This window comes from Arvicanthis niloticus, chromosome 21 (genome assembly GCF_011762505.2).
Source record: "Arvicanthis niloticus isolate mArvNil1 chromosome 21, mArvNil1.pat.X, whole genome shotgun sequence".
In the NCBI taxonomy this organism is placed as follows: Eukaryota; Metazoa; Chordata; class Mammalia; order Rodentia; family Muridae; genus Arvicanthis; species Arvicanthis niloticus.
This window is the reverse complement of record NC_047678.1, coordinates 48,662,129-48,679,677: the sequence shown is the minus strand read 5'-3', so window position 1 is coordinate 48,679,677 and position 17,549 is coordinate 48,662,129. Positions and strand designations below refer to the sequence as shown.

General features: G+C 41.1%; 1 protein-coding gene across 1 annotated transcript in view; it reads left to right on the top strand.

Annotated features, from left to right (window-relative positions):
- Positions 1-17,549, top strand: part of L3mbtl4 (L3MBTL histone methyl-lysine binding protein 4) — a 373,346-nt gene that overhangs the window by 174,089 nt on the left and 181,708 nt on the right. The window lies entirely within an intron of this gene.

Genomic DNA, 17,549 nt, shown 5'->3' with positions numbered 1-17,549 from the left:
AATATTGTGCTTAAGACCCTGAGTGTTTTCCATGATGCTAGGTCTTTCAAATTCAACAAAATCATTAAGATGCTTATCCAAGAGACTTAGAGTATTTGTAAGCCAATACTTTACAAAGGTGGAACTGAGGGAGACTGGTCAGCAACCTGTATGAGGTTCCAGGCCATAGAAAGGTGGTAGCATTTCTGTTTGTGCTGTATGCTGAATCAGTATGTGTGTGTGTACACATGTACAAGTGTGTATATGTGTATGAGTGTGTGTATATGCATAAGTATGTGTGTATGTATTTGTGTGTATAGGCATGAGTGTGTGTGTGTATGTTTATGAGTGTGTGTTGTATATATGTGTGTATGTATGTGCATGTGTGTATATTTGCATGTGTGTGTATGTGCATGTGTGTGTTGCATGACTGTGTGTATGTATGTGATTGTGTATGTATGTGAGTATGTATGTGAGTGTACATATGTGCATGAGTGTGTATGTGTGTAACATGTATGGTGCATGTTTTCCCATAACACATGTATGCATGCATGTGTGTGTGCTGGAGTGTATACATGCATTTGAGTGTACAAGTATAAGTTCCTGTACATTTGGAAGCAAGAGGAGGACACTGGGTGTCTTCTATATGGCTGCTTGCCTCACTGACTTGACAAAAGCTCTCACTGACCAGAATCTTTGGATTTCAGTTAGACTGGCTGGTCAATGAGATGTCCCACCCCACCTCAGATGCTCAGTGCAACCATGCCCAGCTTTTTAGAAAGCAGGGGCTAGACTTGAACTCAGGCCCTCATATTGTACAGGGTGTGCTGTTACCCACTGAGCCATCTGTCTGGCCTCAGATCCTGCTTTTCACTTTTACTACATACCCCAGTATGCCAGGACTTAGTTCTCATGTCAATTAGCATGGCACCCCTCACTCGGGCACCTAGTTTTCAGCCAGTGATTTTCTCATCTAAGGAGGACTTCAGCCTGGAGAGGGGTGGGCCATCATCACCCATGTAGGGGGAGCGGGGAGCTCTCTCTCCTCCAGCTCACCTGGTTCACTCTCCTTTGTCAAGCTACCCTGAAGCGTCTACAAGAGTCCACTCCAAACTGTAACTCCAACTAAGGCCGCACCTTGATCTTCCTTCCACTGATGTTTCTCCCCACCTTTTGTTCTCTCTCTTTTGGAGCTCTAGTCTGTTCTCTGGATGTCCAAGTTCTAGATGAAATACAGTGTGGTCATTACACATGGGGAGTCACAATGTTCAAATAGGAATTAAGTACCTTCTTATCTGTGTGCCTCCTTGTGCCTTGGTTTTCCACATCCATAAGGCAGACAATAGATTTTTTTAAGTTAAATTTATAAGCATGAAAGGATATTAATATATGCATATGAGTTAAAAAAAAAACTCCACGCTTGTATTGGATGTTATCTGTTTTCAGGAAATGTAATGTTTCTTAGATTTTCATCTTTATATAAGACTGTAAATTATCAAAGCTTTAAAATTTGAAAATAAGCGAAAATTAACATGATTAGAGTTTTCCTAAGTAATTTTAGTTTGTTTCCAAGAAAAACACACTTCTGTGTGTTGTTGGCCATTTTACATGATTGCATTTTTTTTTCTTGTACTCAGCTGATTTGAATCTCTAGAATTTGGGGGAAGGACTTAGTGCAATTGGCTATCTTTCCTTGCAGAAGATTTTCTACTATTTGTTACAGATATTTACATTAATAATTACTGTTTTAGTATAATTTTTTGCTATTCTTAGGGTCAGAAACATATCTACATCAGGAGTATTTATTGATTTTTGATATGTAAATATTAAGCCTTGCTTGCGATGTGGTTCAGTAGGTTCCGTCCATGACACACCTGCAGATGTTTACAGCTCTCTTTTGTCTTTTTCTCTCTCTCCATTCCCACTCCAAATATGATTCTGTTCTTTTACATCAAATTCTTTTCTATTGGAAATCAGGAACATATGAGTTGGTCTATTTCCTGTAACAAGACAAGCCTGAGGCTCTGGTATTGCTTATGTCAATAAGCTCATGGCTGGTTTTTCCCATTTCTTTTTGGAAGTAAATGGTATAGACCCTAGTGCCTTCAGTCTTAGTGCCCATGATCATCTGGGCTTAGAACATCTCTGTATTAAAGCATCCTTGTTCTCAACATCACACCTTTTCCTGGCACATCGTCCTCCTGACACTCTCACTTCTACCACATGGTCTGACTGAATGCATCCAAAGAGTCTGAAGACAATATATCCTCTTTCTCTGCCTGTTCTCTGTATCCAGCTTCCTTTGGAAAGACAAATGAGCCCTCAGCTGGTGTCTAATGCCCATGTGGTAAGGAGTAGCTGCTCCTGATCTTCAGTTTATATTCCCAAGTTGTTTATACAAAAGTCCTAATAAGGCAAGTTGTTTCCCTGAGCGGTTCATCTATGTATTTATATAATTCAAACCAAACCTTCGTCCTTCTAGGTAATTGGCATCCTTCACAATCAGATCAAACTAATTTTATTTCATATATCAAAAACCAAAACCAAAACTATACACAGAATTAATCATTGTGAACAGATAAGTCATCTAACATAAATTTTGAGACACTGTAGTGAAATTTCTACTTCAAGATAATTTTTTGAGACAAGTCTCACTATATGGTTTTGGCCAGACTAGAACGTCCTATGTAGATTAGGCTGAACTTGAACTCACAGAAACCCCCCTGTGCAGATTAAAGACTCGTGACACTACAACTGGCCCAGATAACTTTTACATTCTACAGTCTTATTTGTGTGACTCAACAATTATCTTTTGTACGTTATGATATGTGGTATGCATGCTTTATTGATCAAACCTTGCAAAGCCTTTTAAAAGCTTAAACTTAGAGAAAATCTTAGACACCATGTAATTCATCTTCTTCGAGAATTTGAACTTGACTTGAATGTCACTTACTTTATTAGCTTAAATTTGTGAAGCTTCAAAAGATACCAAACCCAAGTAGCTTACCAGCAATATTAGGTAAAAATAAGAACGATCAGACGAAAATGTGTTTTGAACTCTTTGTAGCCTGTTATTCTCATTGCTTTCTTCCTTATGGATAGTTTTTCTTCTAATCATTTGTACTAGTAGTATAATAAATGCCCAAGAAGCAAGGTGGAAAATGGGCACTTCCATATATGCTACATGACACACACTGTGTACACATGTGCACACATGTGCATAAACGCACAATGCACCCGTATGTGTGAACGCATGCATGCACACATGCACATGCACAGCATATATATATATGAATATGTGTATATATATATGTACATATATACACATATGCATGTTTTATTTTCAGTGAGCTCAGATTTTTATGTCTAAAACAGCTATTCTTTCCAGACAAATTGAATAAGAATAAAGAAAGCTGTGTAGCAGCCTGTGCGTAGTGAATATTAAATAAGTTGCTGATGGAGAGAGATTAAGAAGCAGGCTGCTGGATGGGACCTGTGGGAAGTTGCTCAGCTGAGTTCAGAAGTAGCTAGCTAGATGAAAAACAACCTCTTAAGAGGGAACCTGCCCAAGCATAAGTAAAATTCAAACTCCTCAGTCCTGATACACATTTTATGAGAATTTATTAGAATTTTAGAACTTTCTAAATAAATGATAGTCCCCTTTGTTTCTATTTTGCTCGTGTCACTTAATCCCATTGTAGAAAGTGAGCTGAGGCAGAGCCTGTGCTGGCTCCACTCTGACTCTCATGCTTCTTGCAAGGATCACAGATGCCTTTTATACCAGTGGGTGATCATGCCGTAGGTATGGGCCCTGTCAGCCACAGATGCTGCTGCCTCCCTCAGGTGGAATTTGGATCAGAGATGCAATAGGATATTCCTTCAAGAGTAACCCTACACCGTATGGTCTTTTGGGTAGTTGAGTCATAGATGCTCATCACATCTTTACAGTGATTGTAAATGTTAGCCCTGCTCCGGATGCTCCTTCCCAGTGTCCTGCTTGTAACTCAGGTCTATGTCTCCCTCCAGACTCTGTCTTTGCTTAGCCTTTCACCTGGCTGACTACTCTGTAAGTGTTAATTCACTTTCTTTCCCACAGGCTAAAGGTATTCTGCTGGTCACGTTCAGCCTAGAGTTGCATAACACTTCTTCTAAATCTTCCAAAAGTGTGGTTCACAGAGGATTCAGGATTGCCTTCTTTTATTTAGTGTGTGTGTGTGTGTGTGTGTATGTAGCTGTGTGTACATAGGTGTTCATCAAATTCCATCTGCCTTGGGTCTTGAGACAGCATCTCTCATTACCCTAAAATTTATCAAGTCTCTTAGGTTGACTAGGTTGTGTGGGTCCCTTGTTTGGGAGGGCATCCCATGACAATCTCCTGGCTGGGGACAGGGTGAGAGCAGGGAGGGTTCACTACTGTCTCTGCTGCTGCCTCCACCCGTGTCTCCACTGTCTGTCAGGAGGGCCCGGCCTGGTGCGGGAGGTCCAGGCCAAAGGGCACAGAGTGCAAGCAGGGAGGGGAGGTTGCCTGCCCCTGCTGCTGCCTCTGCTCGCTGGCTACTGTCACCGCCAGGTCACTCCCAGGTGCTGCACCTGTCTCTCCAAGCTGAGCCGGCCAGGCTGGGCTGATAAGAAGCTGGCTAGCTGGCAAGGAGGCAGCTTGGTGTCCCAGGCAGTTTCCGGGAGAGCAGATCTCTCCCCAAGTGTTACAGCTCTCACGACAGAAACTCTCGGACACCAGGATGATGCTTACACACGTTACTTCCTCTAAATAGAGCCCTTATATATAGTTTTAGGGTTGGTTAGGGTCTGGCAGCAGATAACACCTATTGGCTTGGTCTGAGAGCTTGGAGATACCTCATCTGCATGTGGGAGAGCCTGAGGCACTCTTCCTCTTGACTGATGGCCATAGACCTCTCTGTGAAAGGAGCTGTGGAGGGCTGAAGCTAAATGAAAAGAACCAGGGACCAGGAGCAGAGCTGAACACCTGCTGTCCAATAAGTGTCTGGGGTTCCAGGCCTATGCTCGACCAAGCACCCAGCTGCTTCTCGCAGCCCACTTCCCCACAAGATTGTATGCAATTTTCCAGGATCCATGTGTTTCTCCCTCCCCAGTGCTGGGGTTACAATCCTTTCTACCATGCTGTGGGTTTTTACCTGGGTCCTGGGAACTAGAATCATGTCCTCATGAAGCCTTTGTGAAGCCAGCACTTTACCAGCTGAGCCATCTCCTTGACCCTAGGGCTGTCTTTTGGCAGCATTTTAATAGCACCATTAGGAAGCTGTAACCATAGCTATGTTTCATACCATAGTTCTTCAAATAAAGCTCATTAATGTACTACGTGGCTGATTATTGACACATGGATTATCAATTCTCTTGGAAAAGGCTGTGTTCAACATCCCTTGTGTTAGAAATCAACCAAGTTTCAGAAACAAGATGGCGGACCTCAGGGAAAGAGATAGCCTTGGGTTTAGGTTCCTGACTTTACCTCTGGGCTTTGCAGTATGGGGGACTAAACATAAAGCTTTGGCTTTCAAACTGCCTGCTGACCAGCAAGAACCAAGTTACATGGAAGGCACAGGTGTTTCCCAGGCTCCTTCAGTATTCTATAGTATACTATTCGCTAGTAGCCCAGAATGTTAATAAGATATGTTTTCCTCCTACCTGCTGGTGAAAATTGCACTGTGCCGAAAGTACTTGCTGATCATTGAGTGCCTATTGATTACCAGTGGGGACCTCAAAGCATTTAAAATTAATTATTGATTTGGGAATATGATGAGCAAATGCCACAAACCAAATTGAGCTGAGAACTAACTTTACTACTTTTTAAATAGGAATTGGAATATATTATGAATGTCAAGGGTCAAATCAAACTATTCCCACCTATTTTTTCAAAAAATTCTAGTTGTCAGGTAGAATGGACATAGCCAGCCTTCACCTCAGGTTTCTCCTCCTCTCTTCCTCCTCTGTTCTCTCATGCCTTTGTCTCCTCAGTGTTTTGCACGTGCAAGACAATGACTCTACCATAAACCATGTCCCTGGCTTCCTTCCATTCATTGTGATTAAGACAATGAACCTTCCTTGGGTCTCCTGGTACCCCTTTTCTCAACCTATGCTTATGGCTCCCTGTCTTCTGTGTTGAATCTGTTCCTTGTACCTAGTGCTAATCTTATGTAACACTTGAGCACTGAAAATGAATCCTTTACAGTCCAGTGTCACAGTGTATGACTGGTGAATCCCTGGAACAGCAGGCCCACTGTAACTGCACTCCTGTGCACACACATACACACCAACATACCTACAACTTGAAAAATAAAAACAAATCTTTAAAAAGAACCCTGCAGTAGCAGCAGCAGCAGCAGCAGCAGCAGCAGCAGCAGCAGCAGCAGCAGCAGCAGCAGCAAAATCCTCTCACAGGAATCAGACTTAAACAGATAAAATATATGATATGAAACTTCTCCGCTATGCTTTCAGGTCAGAATAAAAACAGACAATAAAATGTGCCGAGACACAGTGGCTATAAACAGTACAGTTAAGCTGGAACAGTTGGTTGCTTTAACTCCACGTCTATGTGGGCTACCACCTGCAGCTCTCAGACGTTTTTCATCAGTGTGCACAAAGAGTGTTTGTTCTGAAATGATTAGAAGCACATACCATGAGCAGCTCTGGTAGAACTTGAAATGATATGGTAGAGTTTGTACTATCCTGATGTTACTATTACTTCTATAAAGAGCTACAGGGAACATTCTGGAACATTCTTTGTGAGATCCATCACACCTGATAAGGTTTGACTCGTATTTCTTATGTTCCCATATTGGAAAACAAAAAACAAACTTTCTCTCCTAGTGTGAGAATAAGATTACGTAGACATCAGAAAGATCTTTGGATCCCTCTTCCTAGAAAATCTCAGTCAACCTAGAACAGGTACTTTGTCATTGAGAGATACCAAAGATATACATGTAGTTTCTCTGTGCTTGTTTCATCTAGAGGTGAGGGAACTGATTTACTCAGAGGTGAACGACATATGGTTAGACCATATGTCCTGCCCTGACCTGAACCCTGTATATATTCCTGTATAAACTGGTAAATCTTCTTCAACGGTTACTTTTCCTCCCTCTGTCCCTCCCTCCCTCATACACACAGAGCAGAGGTGAAGGTTATTTAACTGATAAAAGGGCTAGAAGCCAGATCTTACCTGATAGGAGGGTGAGTTTGCATCTTCTGGCAGTATTAGCCACTAGACTGAACATCTAGATTGTGCAAGCACAGAGAAACTTGTAATATTATATTTTACATGTATATCTTTGGTATCTCTCAATGACAAAGTACCTGTTCTAGGTTGACTGAGATTTTCCAGGAAGAGGGATCCAAAGATCTTTCTGATGTCTATGTAATTTTTATTCTCACAGTAGGAAAGTTCGTTTTTGTTTTGTTTTTTCCAATATGGGAACATAAGAAATAAGAGTCAAGCCTATCAGTGTTGAATGGTAGCTATCAGCTCTAAGGCCAGTAGCTGGGTCTAGGGAAGGAAATGTCTAAGCTCTTTCCTCCCTTGAAGAGAAGTTCCTGAGAGGTCTTTGGGCAAACCGTCTAGAGTTAGGCTTCAAGACCGTCTTCCCACAAAGAATGATCTCTAGCTGTTCATTCTAGTCCTTGTGCATCTCTCTCTGAAGCCTTGGCTCTTAGTCCCAGGCTACTCACCTTTTCTGTCTTGGAAACTGTCTGCCTTCTTTCTGAGGCATATTGTAATTTGTGGGACCCCTCTATAGCCCGCTTGGCTGTGTTAAAGGGGAAAGATGGGCATGGGTTCATCCACTTGTCTAACAGCCTGCTGTACATGAATGGAGCCAGACGGGATCCTCTGCTAGAGCTACAAAGGCACCCCAGAACCAAATGAAACAGATCACCAATAGAGACGATTTCATCAGGCTCATTTAGGGAGTGGAGATTGCACCAAGGTGCCCACTTTAGTGCCAGCACAAAGAGGTAAATGGAACTATGATGGTGTGTGTGTCTGTGTGTGTGTGTGTGTGTGTATCAGTGTGGAAGAATACACCTCTGACCCCCTTTTTCTTCCTCCTATATCTTCTCTCTTGTTTTCTTTTCAGTTTCTTGAACACCAACTACTCCCTGAGTCATTAGCTGTACTGTCTTCTATTTCATTTGCTCTTCTCATAGACTTTTGAGAATTCATTCGGATTTGTCTTCTTAGAGAAGCCTTCCTGTCACTTCCTGAGTGGAAGACAGTGAGTGTTGTGCCCAGTGCTTGCCCTTGGTCTAGCATCCCCAAATGGATACCTACACCTCATCTAAGAGTGGAATAATAACTTGTGATCCAAAGACTTTATTCTCAAAGTCCACCTTGGGCTCTTACCTGCAGATTTCCTCCTTTTCTTTCTCTTCTCTCCTTCTCTTCTTCCTCCCCTTTATCTTTTTTAAGACAGGCTATAAAGATCAAGATGGCCACAAACTTGTGCCCTTCCCATTTCAATCACCCAACGGCTAGGATTGCAGTTAGATGTTTCCATATCTTCATTTGATGGAGTGACTTTTTTAGCTGTGGCTATGGGGTTTGTCTCATCAGGCCTCCTAGGACAGCCAATGGCCAGACAACCCCCACAACTGAGAAAGGAAATTTTCATGAACGGGGAGTTGGCAGGCAGAAAATTGAGATTTCCTAACTGGTTTCCATGCCTAAATAATTTTGTCATTGTTCTTTATTTAGCTTCTGTTTGATTTATATTTGGAAGAAATTACAAAGCCGGATTACAAAGCCAATGAAATGCAATATCATTATGAAATAAAAGTGTATACTAGTAGAATACCCACATGTACCATAATGATAGCACATATGGCCCCTGCTGTTTATGTTAAGAACATGGGGAATAGGAGGAATCAGCTTAACTATTAGATATAAATGAGCATCATAGAACATAGCTTGGTAAAAGATTCAGTTTGGTTCATTACACAGCAGACATATACATGACAGAATGACTTAGAAATGGACCATATGGTCCAGCCCATTGTGTATCCTGTTAAGTGAGATAAAATAGTGACAGTCTGTTAAGAAATAAACAATTGATAAAGCTTTCTCTGACAGGCTTTATTATGGGACTCTGGAGAACAGAAAACTTTTATTCAATTAGATAAAATTTTGCTTGGATTACAAAATAGAAGTCAGTCTGAGTATGGTCCTCATATGGGACAATAAATTTGATGATGGTTGAGACCGTTCCAGTAGTAACGTAAGAAGTGCTAACCTGGCAGGTACCAGTACATTTTCAAACCTGTGCTATTTTAAAGAGAACTGTAGAAGGAACCTTTCTGGAAGTACTTGTTCTTCCAAAACACAGCAAGAAGGTAATCAGCAGCTTAAAGAGTCCCTGAGTACTCATTGACTTGATAGACAATTATAGCGTATTGTGCTTTAAAAAGTTAGCTATTTTAGAAGTCCCTAATTACAGATTTACATGATAGACTTATCAAGAAAAAAATAATACATTTCAAAATGTGCTTACAGCTTTAATGATATTATCTGTTTTAAATGCTCCCTGGTAAAGGGCTTATCCAGTGTCTGCCTTCTGCAAGTGTGATGGCAGACATCACTTTGTTCTACATGAGGTCCTGGACTTCTGGTGCTGCATCAGAATGGTTTAGCAGAGGACTCTCTCCCACCCCACAGCTAGTTGATTCCACTATCTCCCAGTCTCTGTTAACAGTTGACAGGCACTGGAGAACTAGTCTTGGTTATCAAATATACAGTCCAGCTCTGTAAATGTTGAAAAGAGAATAGCTGCCAACTTCTGAAAGTCATGAGATGGTTGGGAGGATAGAAAAGCCCAGCATTTACACCATGTCCCAGTTGTGGTTCACTTCTGGCCATGTGCTTATAAAAGGTCAAGTATGTGAACACACATGAGGTCTTGGGCTAGGCCACAGATGTTTCAGGGTTTCTCTGAGAGAAATTTAATCTTACTTGAGTGACTATAAATAATACTATCCAGGGGAAAGGAAAGAGGCTTGATCAGAGATTGTATTCCTATCTGTAAACCCCTATAGGGATCAATAATGAAAGCCTCCTAGATGGAGCCATTGATTGATGACTGGTGATGAACCCAAGAAAGCACCGTTGCTCAGGCTGGCACTTCCATGGCTGTCTACAACCCTGAGATTGTTGGATGGCTACTTTGGCTGATGCCTGTAATAGCATTTAGTGCTGAGGAAAGAAAACATGTCTCCTCCGTGACTGGAGTGTTTTGTTTTTTGTTTTATTTTCACAATTGGGAAGAAGGAAGAGGGGGAGGCCAACTCCAGGGCCACTTTTAAGGCAAGCTTAGTGATGTTTAATCTCTTGCAAAAGCTTTTGTCCATTTGTCTCTCGCTGTATTAAAAAAGCTAAGTAGTCCTTGACAGTTTATTTTACAAATAGATGTATCCTTAAATGACTCATAGTGATAAACACAGAACCAAATATTTTTAATGAACACAGACATTATGTTCTCCGCATGGAAGAGAACTCTATAGTGGTGATGGGTTTTCTTCACTCAGTATTTTAAGTAAACAAAAAATGAAGACATTGAAATTACACAAACCTAGGTTATAGTGAATGCCTGGGAGAGACAAACTTAGGAAACTGTGTTATACATTTGGAAACTCTGAGCTTTTGGCCTACTTTTGTTTTTTTCAAAACTGCTTTGCCACTCCACAGAAATGAGAAAGTAAAATGCAGGATCTCTTTCTGTTAGCGAAGCTTGTAAGCTCCTCCTATCAACAACAGAAGAGAGGCTTAGCACGTAGGTCTTTGGGAAGTGGCTTTGTGCAGATATCCATTCAGCAGTAGCCACTGGGTGATATATTCTAGGAGACAGTCACAGGATTGACATGTTTACAAAATCAGAAGTACTCTGAACAGCCATAGCCACTCCACCGTTTCTGATATGACCCCACTAGACTTGACCCCCAGCAGCCCAGGCTTCTGCTGTCATACGAACACATCTGGTAGCGTTCTGAAGAGTCCTGATACATTTTCTTACACTCCAACCTTCTCACAGATTTTCTCTATGCAATGCTATTTCTGTAAGCACCAACAGGATGAAGGTCATTAAGGCAGTGGTGGGGGTGAAGTGCAGCTGCTTGTTCTGCACTGGAGACCTTCTCCTACAAGACAACAGTCCCTTAGATGCTCTAACTCTCCTTTATGCTGCTTTCCTTAACTGCTTTTTTAAACATTAAAAGCATTTATTGTCCTAACAAATTGTAAAACAGAATAAAAGAAATGTGGTTCTGTAAGTTTTTATTCTTTAATGTGCAGTTTATGTGTCTTAGATTGACAGAGATACACTCCATCATTTCCTCTGAAGCCTCCGTTCTCATTTTTATTGCAATGCACTTGCTTTGTGATGAAAGTCATTAGGGTAGGAGAGGAATCCTTTATGTAACCTCCCTCCAAATGGTATCGCAATACCGACAGCTGAGGAAAAAAAAAATCCAAGAAGCTAGCTAAGCTGCGACTCCACAGCTTGTCCCAGCATTAGATTCTAAATTCAGCAAGTACTGTAAAAGCAAGTCTAGTCACAACCTGTGGGAAGCATATCTCAGCAAGCCCGGCAGAACAGGCTACTTCCAACCGTTAATCTAGACTATGCATGTCATGGACAGCAAGGTCAAGTCATTTGGAGCTGTCAAGAGGCAGGCTACAGGAAAATGGCCCTTTAAACATGAAACAAAGTTTAAAAACATTTTAACATATCAGAGAGCCCTACGTTCAGGAGACAGCTCATACTTGAGAAACATGTTGAAACCAAAGAGGAATTATGAAAGTCTCTGACTTCCATGTCCTGGTAGAATCCACTCAACTTGGACTTACTTACTAGCTAGCTTTCCGTCCCTTTAGGGTATTTCCATATGTTATATATTTACATACCCACATATAAAGAGACTACATGAATACATATACAAACAATTGAAAGAGATGTGGTGCTTCCAAACTCACCTTGCAAAGCCAGACTTATCCTGATGCTGAAGCCAGACATGGTTGCTATTAGGGAAGAAATGTGTGGGCCAATTAATTCCCGATAAACAAAAACTTCCCTACAAAATGCCAAAAAACACTGAATTAAATAGCTCATTTAAGTAAGATTTATCCCTTAAACTCAAGAATGAGGTCAGCCAAGGCAAATCAATAAATTTGATGTAATTTATGAAGTGAATAAAGGACAGGCACTAAGTGAGTACGCCACTACAAAATGCTTTTGACAAAATTCAATATACTTTGAAGACAAAAATATTCTAAAAAGTGAAATATAGAAGAAGAGGTCCTCAGCATGAAACCATCGTGACAAGCTCACAGCTAAGATCATACTAAGATTGGAACACGAAAAGACTGTCTACATTCAACAGTTTCATTCAACATGTTGCTAGGAAGACAAAATATTAAAGACATCTAGATTGGAAGAGATAAAGATACCGTCTCTTTATTGTGTTATCGTGTGTGTGTGTGTGTGTGTGTGTGTGTGTGTGTGTATGTGTGTGTACGTACATATACATACAGAGAGGGAGGAGGGAGAGAAAGGGAGAGAGTAAGAGCAAGAGAGAGAGAGAGAGAGAGAGAGAGAGAGAGAGAGAGAGAGAGAGATGAAGAGAGGATTTTATCAGAAACTGTTCCAAATACTCCACATGGAGAAAAAATTAAATTAGACCCTTACATTGTATGCATAAATTAACTTAAAATACATTTACAGCTTAAGTGTTAAGGCCTGAAGCTGCAAACCTTCTAGAGGAGAGCACAGAGAAGCAGATCCTTGACACTGTTTTGCTTATCTGCGGCTTTGCTCTGAGACAAGCTATACCTATGTGGTCATCCTGGCCTGGAACTCGCTAAGACCCAGTTAGCTTCAACCTTGGTCAGGTTCTCTTCCTTAATCTCCCTAGAGTTTGGATCTCAAGCTTGCAACTGCCAGACTCTGGTAATGGTCTTAACAGTAAGCTTCTGAATTTCACAAAACAGGCAACAGAAGAAAAAAAAACAGTGGCAATGTAGTGGAAAAGGATAAGGAAGACTATAGAGAGGCAACCTGCAGGAATGGGAGAAGTATTTACAGAGCACACAGTGGATGAGCAGTGAAGAGCCCCCTCTATAAAGAACTGCGCAAGTAAGTTACAGATAAGCTAGGACAGGGAGTGCACAGGGCGTCTCCCAATTCTGTCCTGTTGTACAGCTGCAGAAGAACCTTTCTCCTGGCTGATTAAGGAGTTAGAAGCATCTCCATGAAAGCCTATACTGTTCTACATCAGAAACCTAATTTTGTGTGTTTAAATAGTTAGAGATAATACATTGGGGGATAAATTCTTTACTTTGAAATGCTACGGTATATTTGAATGGAGAAATATCTCAAATTTGATTTGTAAGGTGTCCATTTTAAATGTCATGATACTTACATGCATGTGTGTATGTATGCATGCATGTATGTTTATATGTATCTATGTATGTATGTTTGTGTGTGTTTATATGTATGTGTATAGATAGATATATAGATGATAGATAGATAGATAGATAGGTAGATAGATAGATAGATAGATAGATAGATAGATAGACAGACATATCAGTAGATAGTTCTGCCCCTCATATACATAGCCCAGTCTAAGATGTTTGGTCAGATACTGAGTTATTTTATTTTCCTCCAATGTTCTGTTTACAGGTCACAGTGTATGCTTCAGGGAGCCCTGTGTAATTCATGACTTGTATAAAGCTTGATGTACAATAGAGTTATTTCACAGTTTTGCTAAAAAATATTTTCCTGTTATTCATTAGAAAAGTGACTTCTTACTCCTTTTAAATAATAAATTATGTCTAAGATAATATTCCCCCTTTCCTTCGCTGCTAGGAAACTCTGTCAGGTCTGTGGTAGGGATATTTGGGAAGTTTTTTTATGTGTCTTCCTTACCTTTCCTATGTCAGATGTTACTGCCTTAGTTCAAAATGATTTCCTGTGCTACCAAGATTCTTAAGCCACCTTTCCAAGGAGTGTTTTTTCCTAGATTAGCAAGGAAATATAAAATTTACATTTTAGGGAATTTTTAAGAATTCCTTTTTGTGGTTTCACTTAACCATTATCTTCCCATTCTATTTACATATTAAAACATTACATCCAGAAACTTTAAGATAAGGAACCATGATCTTTGGTTATTCAAGGTCCTTCTGCTTGAGAGATTATTTATTCTAGTACAGTAGGTATTGGTCACCTCTAATTTCATTAGTCAGGAGAGGATCGTATGAATGACCAGCAATTACACTTTAAAGATGGTACTTATTATTTTCATTCTCCCACATAAAATGATAATTATTTCACTAAAATTTTGCTAAGTACAAATACGTATGTTAGATAGGGTGGGTTGGAAGAAAAGCAGGCTCTAGCTTGACAGTTTCAAATTTCAAATAAAGGCCATAAAACTTTACTTACTTGAAAAAAAAATGGATGTGCATTCATGGACAGCTTCTTTTATCTACTTTATTTCTAGTTGTGAGATATCTTTCTGCTCCCTCCTCCCATGCTCCCCTGATGACCTCACAGCCTTTGCTGAGAACACAGAAAGTTCTGTGGGAACTTTTACTATCGCCGTAAGGGATGCGGCAACCCCCTTTCCATACTCTGGATTTGCCCCTGTTTATCCCTGTTTGAGGCTTTTCTGATATTATCCCTTTACCCTCTGCTAAGGAACTACTATCATTACTCAGACAAAAGAATAATAAAGTAATATTTTATTTTAATTTATCATAATAAAAAGATTAATGAACATGATATTTTCACCGTAAGACCACTCTTCAGTAATCATTTTATTCCCACCTTCCACGTAAGAAATCCTGAAACTAAATTCTCAACTTAACTTCCCCTCTGCTCCCACTTCATCTTTCATGAACATAGTCTTTCCAAACCCAGGAGCAGGTGGGATGCCCAGTGGTTCTCCCTTGGTGTCTTGGTCTCTGTGATTCTCTGGTGTTCTCTCCTGGGTTTCCTTCCCTGGCGACACTCTTAGCCTTCCTCCTGGCCCTTTCTGTGTCTATGCATAAGCATTTCCAGTTTGTGGTCCTGAGACTTTCATTTATTGGCATGAACTCCCTGGGAATTCCATCGCATCCCTTGGACAGCCAGCATCCACTCTGCCATTCAGGCCTCCCCTCTGGGGAGCTTGCTGCTAGAGAGGCTACAGACAGCCTGCCTAAGCTTGGCCTGGAACAGAAAGAGGGTGGAGGTCAGCAGGGGCATCTCATCCGCTCATTCTCCATTTTTGTACTCCTGGTTTGTTCAGTCCATCCCCGAATGACTGAAAACTCTTCTGTCTCAACCACATCATCACTCACCACCCTCTTCCCTTGTCCCAGTGGTTCAGGTATTCTGCTGGTGTCCTCATCGCTCATTTTAGTAACTGCAGGACCCTGACTACCCTGTCTTAAGACACTTCCCCATCCCCATATTCTTGTCCTTGCTCCCGGTATGTGCCTGCATACACCTTCACTCCCAAGTGCCACGCCCAGCCTCTTGCCAATTCTTTATTCTGTTTATGTCAGCAGAAGCTAAGCTCTAAGACCAGGCCTTTCCATTTTGTTGGTGATGTATCTTGGGATTGTGGAATTCTGGGTAACAGATAATACTTGCATACTCCTTCTTTAAGCAAACAAGTAAAGCCTCCATGGTCATTTTTAAAACAAGAATGGATAACGGATCCTCACATTTCTGCTATCGGTGACATTTAAATCTGTCCACCTTTCCAAGCAGCAGTGTTTGTGTGTTACAGCAGAGAGCTAATGCCGTGTTATTTAAAAGCTATTAAAGGAAGTAGGTTAAGTGTGTTTTCAACAAGGAGTCATCAGTGGTGGTGTGAGGACAAGGACGTTGCGGTCTGGTCCTGGTTCTCTGATGCAGGCTCTGGGTTCTCTGGACTGATATGCATTTAGATGGACATGTATTGTTCATTTGTTTTCATCTGTGTCAACACTGTCACTGGTCTGGGGTTTCTGAACACCCACACAAGCAACGCTTCTGAGAGAAGGCAGTTTGAAGCTGTGGGGAGGATGGCCCCAGTCTCTGATTATTCTGGTTGCAAAAATCCATTTTTCCCACAGTGGATTATATTCCTTGGTCACCAGGAAGGGCATTTGGAAATAAGCACAGCTTTCTTTCTGGCAATCAGTACAATCTCTTGCTGCTTTGACAGCTCCCATCATGTCCATTCTAGATGTAATAGATCTTATATTTTTTTTTAAGGGGAAATTGCTTGGTTTTAACAAAGGAAAAACAAAACTGAATTGCTATTTTAGCTTAATATTCTTCAGCTTCTAGAATTGCAGAATCCATTCACAGCACTTTTTCAAAGAGAACCCTTTGTACTCCATGTTTCTTCTCTGGTGGCAGGTCTGAGGGCTGTCAATGTTTGGGGTCAAAGTTGTGTCTTTGTCCTCTTCCCAGTGCTTTGATTTCCATCCTTCTGTCTGTCACCTCAGGGAATTCACATCTTCCTTTTGAGGAATTTAGGGACAGATGAGACAGGACAGTGATACCTCATCCTTCTAACAGGTCTTACTGCGGTGGAAATCCCAAATGGCTGTCACTTTTAGATGGGCTCATGACGGTCTAAAATAAAAGTCAGCAAAAAGGAAAGCATGAATTTAGGGTGAGCAGCCTATCTGTCAGTGACTACAGAATCCCTGAGACTTGGAGGTCCCATTCGTCTCATGTTAGGATGAACAGGTAATTTCTAGTTTATGCAAACGTTTTTTAAATTCCCCTTTGCCATTGAAAAAAGACCCTGGCCCTTCCATTTACCCAGGTCCAAGGAAACTTAGACTTGACAAAGCAAGTGGCTCATACTACTTAGAGGGTCAGAGATACACTTCTGAACTTGAGTTGAATCCAGATTGAAGCAGTGATTATTCACGTGGCTGTGGTAAGTCCTTCCCTATCAGCAGTGGATGCAATGTTAGTTGCTATTGTTGGTATTTATTCAGAAAGCACCCCTACAGAGTAGCCACCCTGGATCAGTCATTGTGTGAAAGGCTGCCAGAGTCACAGTGGTAACAAGTTAGATGTGAATGTTCTCTCTTTAGCCATGAGAGACAGGAGGCAGCAAAGGAGAAGAGAAGATGATTCCAGGAGACAATGACAAGGTCTGGGACTGGCTCCCTGGAGAAATAACTTAGAGCAGGGAAACATTTTCTCAAGACTTATATGTCCAATTACAAGAAAGATGTTCTTGGCAAAAATACTATTTTACAGAGGGGGAAAAAAAGTACACTAACTTGATCGTAGGCCTCTTTTATCTTAGAGTTGGTGATGAAAAATGTTCCAGAATTTACAGGTTACTTTCCCCCAACAGAGTTGACCATCAACGATTCAGCATTCAGAACTCAGTGGGGAAGTGTCTGGGGTCAATGCATTATTATTTCATCCTCTTCTTTATTCTTTGTGTTGTCTTTTGCTGTGGTCTGAATGTGATAACCTTCCTCCAGTCATCCAGGCTGTGCCTCTCCCCTCAGCTCTAACAAGGAGAGAAATATGGCGCCCATCAGGGATCAGAGA